The sequence below is a fragment of the Anoplopoma fimbria genome, chromosome 8, assembly GCF_027596085.1.
Source record: "Anoplopoma fimbria isolate UVic2021 breed Golden Eagle Sablefish chromosome 8, Afim_UVic_2022, whole genome shotgun sequence".
In the NCBI taxonomy this organism is placed as follows: Eukaryota; Metazoa; Chordata; class Actinopteri; order Perciformes; family Anoplopomatidae; genus Anoplopoma; species Anoplopoma fimbria.
Window position 1 is genome coordinate 1,706,773 of NC_072456.1, and position 5,225 is coordinate 1,711,997.

Here is a 5,225-nt window from a genome sequence, read left to right on the forward strand (position 1 = left end):
TGTCCAAGGAGGAGGAAAGGGTGGAGAGGAGAAGATCAGTAGCAGTATCGGGGGATAGGAGAGAGAAGGATTCAGGGTCAGGGAGGGCAGAGGTAACGGAAGAGGAAAGATCAGCGGGGGAGAGGGAGCGGAGGTGACTACGGGTAGAAACCATGTGGGTAGGTGGAGGAAGTAAGGGGGGAGAGGAGAGGGAGAGGGAGTAGGACATGAAGTATAGTATAATTAATGATACAGTATATCATTTATTATATAATATTATATAATATATATCCTTCTTTATGTATTAATCTCCTATTTATGCACATTACTGATTTTGCTTCTTCCCCGGAGTTCTTGTGCTTTCTCGCCTCGCAGGTTCCCAGGAATCGGGTTATATTTGGACTGTCATCGTGCCACCTGCTGAGGCCCTGCTGACACCCACTACTACTACCACTATCATTATTAGTCACATTACTATTATTATTGCCTGTACTATTACGCTTATTGACTTGACTTGCTTGTACCCTGGAGTCTTTGTGCTTTCTCGCTTCGCAGGTTTCTATAAATCGTGGCTGTACCTGGACCGTGGTCGTGCATCCTGCTACGGCCCTGCTGACACCGACTGCTACCACCATTATTATTACTAGTCACATTACTATTACTATTACCTGTACCATTAAGCATTTTAGCTTTACTTCCACCCTGAAGCCCTTTTGCTTTCTCGCTCTGCAGGTTTCCATGAATCGTTGTGGTACCTGGACCGTAGTCGTGCCTCCTGCTGTGAGCCGACTGACACCCACTGCTACTTCCATTATTATTATTAATCACATTACTATCCCTATTTTCATGGCTATAATTCTACTGTAATAATTGCTGCTGTTATTATAAGTAGTCTTATTATATGAATCATTTATGTCATATACATTGAATGTGTTGTATCTCTGTTATGCTGTTCATTCTGTACACATGACATCTATTGCATTCTGTCCATCCTGGGAGAAGGATCCCTCCTCTGTCGTTCTCCCAGAGGTTTCTTCCTTTTTTCTCCCTGTTAAAGGGTTTTTTAGGGGAGTTTTTCCTGTGCCGATGTGAGGGAAGGACAGAGGATGTGAGGGTCTAAGGACAGAGGATGTGAGGGAAGGACAGAGGATGTGAGGGTCTAAGGACAGAGGAGGTGAGGGTGTAAGGACAGAGGAGGTGAGGGTCTAAGGACAGAGGAGGTGAGGGTGTAAGGACAGAGGATGTGAGGGTGTAAGGACAGAGGATGTGAGGGGTAAGGACAGAGGATGTGAGGGTGTAAGGACAGAGGATGTGAGGGTGTAAGGACAGAGGATGTGAGGGTCTAAGGACAGAGGATGTGAGGGTGTAAGGACAGAGGATGTGAGGGTGTAAGGACAGAGGATGTGAGGGTGTAAGGACAGAGGAGGTGAGGGTCTAAGGACAGAGGAGGAGGATGGGTGTAAGGACAGAGGATGTGAGGGTGTAAGGACAGAGGAGGTGAGGGTGTAAGGACAGAGGATGTGAGGGTCTAAGGACAGAGGATGTGAGGGTGTAAGGACAGAGGATGTGAGGGTGTAAGGACAGAGGATGTGAGGGTGTAAGGACAGAGGAGGTGAGGGTCTAAGGACAGAGGATGTGAGGGTCTAAGGACAGAGGAGGTGAGGGTGTAAGGACAGAGGAGGTGAGGGTGTAAGGACAGAGGAGGTGAGGGTCTAAGGACAGAGGATGTGAGGGTGTAAGGACAGAGGATGTGAGGGTGTAAGGACAGAGGATGTGAGGGTCTAAGGACAGAGGATGTGAGGGTGTAAGGACAGAGGAGGTGAGGGTGTAAGGACAGAGGAGGTGAGGGTGTAAGGACAGAGGATGTGAGGGTCTAAGGACAGAGGATGTGAGGGTCTAAGGACAGAGGATGTGAGGGTGTAAGGACAGAGGAGGTGAGGGTGTAAGGACAGAGGATGTGAGGGTCTAAGGACAGAGGAGGTGAGGGAAGGACAGAGGATGTGAGGGTGTAAGGACAGAGGATGTGAGGGTGTAAGGACAGAGGAGGTGAGGGAAGGACAGAGGATGTGAGGGTGTAAGGACAGAGGATGTGAGGGTGTAAGGACAGAGGATGTGAGGGTGTAAGGACAGAGGATGTGAGGGTCTAAGGACAGAGGAGGTGAGGGTGTAAGGACAGAGGAGGTGAGGGTGTAAGGACAGAGGATGTGAGGGTGTAAGGACAGAGGAGGTGAGGGTGTAAGGACAGAGGAGGTGAGGGTGTAAGGACAGAGGATGTGAGGGTGTAAGGACAGAGGATGTGAGGGTGTAAGGACAGAGGAGGTGAGGGTGTAAGGACAGAGGAGGTGAGGGTGTAAGGACAGAGGATGTGAGGGTGTAAGGACAGAGGAGGTGAGGGTGTAAGGACAGAGGATGTGAGGGTCTAAGGACAGAGGATGTGAGGGAAGGACAGAGGATGTGAGGGTGTAAGGACAGAGGATGTGAGGGTGTAAGGACAGAGGATGTGAGGGTGTAAGGACAGAGGATGTGAGGGGGAAGGACAGAGGATGTGAGGTGTAAGGACAGAGGATGTGAGGGTGTAAGGACAGAGGATGTGAGGGTCTAAGGACAGAGGATGTGAGGGTGTAAGGACAGAGGATGTGAGGGTGTAAGGACAGAGGATGTGAGGGTGTAAGGACAGAGGATGTGAGGGTCTAAGGACAGAGGATGTGAGGGTCTAAGGACAGAGGATGTGAGGGTCTAAGGACAGAGGAGGTGAGGGTCTAAGGACAGAGGATGTGAGGGTCTAAGGACAGAGGAGGTGAGGGTGTAAGGACAGAGGAGGTGAGGGTGTAAGGACAGAGGATGTGAGGGTGTAAGGACAGAGGATGTGAGGGTGTAAGGACAGAGGATGTGAGGGTCTAAGGACAGAGGATGTGAGGGTGTAAGGACAGAGGATGTGAGGGAAGGACAGAGGATGTGAGGGTGTAAGGACAGAGGATGTGAGGGTCTAAGGACAGAGGAGGTGAGGGTGTAAGGACAGAGGATGTGAGGGTGTAAGGACAGAGGAGGTGAGGGTCTAAGGACAGAGGAGGTGAGGGTGTAAGGACAGAGGATGTGAGGGTGTAAGGACAGAGGATGTGAGGGTGTAAGGACAGAGGATGTGAGGGTGTAAGGACAGAGGATGTGAGGGTCTAAGGACAGAGGATGTGAGGGTGTAAGGACAGAGGATGTGAGGGTCTAAGGACAGAGGATGTGAGGGTGTAAGGACAGAGGATGTGAGGGTGTAAGGACAGAGGAGGTGAGGGGGTAAGGACAGAGGATGTGAGGGTGTAAGGACAGAGGAGGTGAGGGTGTAAGGACAGAGGATGTGAGGGTGTAAGGACAGAGGAGGTGAGGGTCTAAGGACAGAGGATGTGAGGGTGTAAGGACAGAGGATGTGAGGGTGTAAGGACAGAGGATGTGAGGGTGTAAGGACAGAGGATGTGAGGGTGTAAGGACAGAGGATGTGAGGGTCTAAGGACAGAGGATGTGAGGGTCTAAGGACAGAGGATGTGAGGGTCTAAGGACAGAGGATGTGAGGGTGTAAGGACAGAGGATGTGAGGGTGTAAGGACAGAGGATGTGAGGGTCTAAGGACAGAGGATGTGAGGGTCTAAGGACAGAGGATGTGAGGGTGTAAGGACAGAGGATGTGAGGGTGTAAGGACAGAGGATGTGAGGGTGTAAGGACAGAGGAGGTGAGGGTGTAAGGACAGAGGATGTGAGGGTGTAAGGACAGAGGATGTGAGGGAAGGACAGAGGATGTGAGGGTCTAAGGACAGAGGATGTGAGGGTGTAAGGACAGAGGATGTGAGGGTGTAAGGACAGAGGATGTGAGGGTTTAAGGACAGAGGAGGTGAGGGTGTAAGGACAGAGGATGTGAGGGTGTAAGGACAGAGGATGTGAGGGTGTAAGGACAGAGGATGTGAGGGTGTAAGGACAGAGGATGTGAGGGTGTAAGGACAGAGGAGGTGAGGGTCTAAGGACAGAGGATGTGAGGGTGTAAGGACAGAGGATGTGAGGGTGTAAGGACAGAGGAGGTGAGGGTGTAAGGACAGAGGATGTGAGGGTGTAAGGACAGAGGATGTGAGGGTGTAAGGACAGAGGATGTGAGGGTGTAAGGACAGAGGATGTGAGGGTGTAAGGACAGAGGATGTGAGGGTCTAAGGACAGAGGATGTGAGGGTGTAAGGACAGAGGAGGTGAGGGTCTAAGGACAGAGGAGGTGAGGGTGTAAGGACAGAGGATGTGAGGGTGTAAGGACAGAGGATGTGAGGGTGTAAGGACAGAGGATGTGAGGGTGTAAGGACAGAGGATGTGAGGGTGTAAGGACAGAGGATGTGAGGGTGTAAGGACAGAGGATGTGAGGGTGTAAGGACAGAGGATGTGAGGGTGTAAGGACAGAGGATGTGAGGGTGTAAGGACAGAGGATGTGAGGGTGTAAGGACAGAGGATGTGAGGACAGGGTGTAAGGACAGAGGAGGTGAGGGTCTAAGGACAGAGGAGGTGAGGGTGTAAGGACAGAGGATGTGAGGGTGTAAGGACAGAGGATGTGAGGGTGTAAGGACAGAGGATGTGAGGGTCTAAGGACAGAGGATGTGAGGGTCTAAGGACAGAGGATGTGAGGGTGTAAGGACAGAGGATGTGAGGGTGTAAGGACAGAGGATGTGAGGGTGTAAGGACAGAGGATGTAACATGTGCACAGATTGTAAAGCCCTCTGAGGCAAATTTGTAATTTGTGATTCTGGGCTATACAAAATAAACTGAATTGAATTGAATTGAATATTATATAGTATATCATCAGAGTGACCGCAGGTGGCCCAGTCTGAGGTCTCTGGTCCTGAGTCTGAGAGAGGCTGGCTGGATGACAGGATGCTGCGTTATGACGTCAGGCCGTTTTGACGTGCAGACAGAGCAGCACAGCAGCCCGAATCCTCGTTATGTAACTGCTGCAAGGAGGGGAGTAGCAGAGTAGAGGGGGTGGAGGTGAAAACGGACTGGATGGTAGATTAAAAGGGAAATAACGGTATGCATGAGCTTAATGTCTGCTGTTGGGAATAACCATGATGGAGTGTAGGTCAGTGTAGAGCATCAGTGGCCTGTCTGCAGCCTTTAGGCGCGTCTCTGTTGAAACGCGTCTCCTGCACCAGAGGAAATAAACCAATGCGGCTTTGCTTCAGAGGAGAAACGCGTTCGTGTTTTGTTCCAACATCCCATCTGCAGCACACACA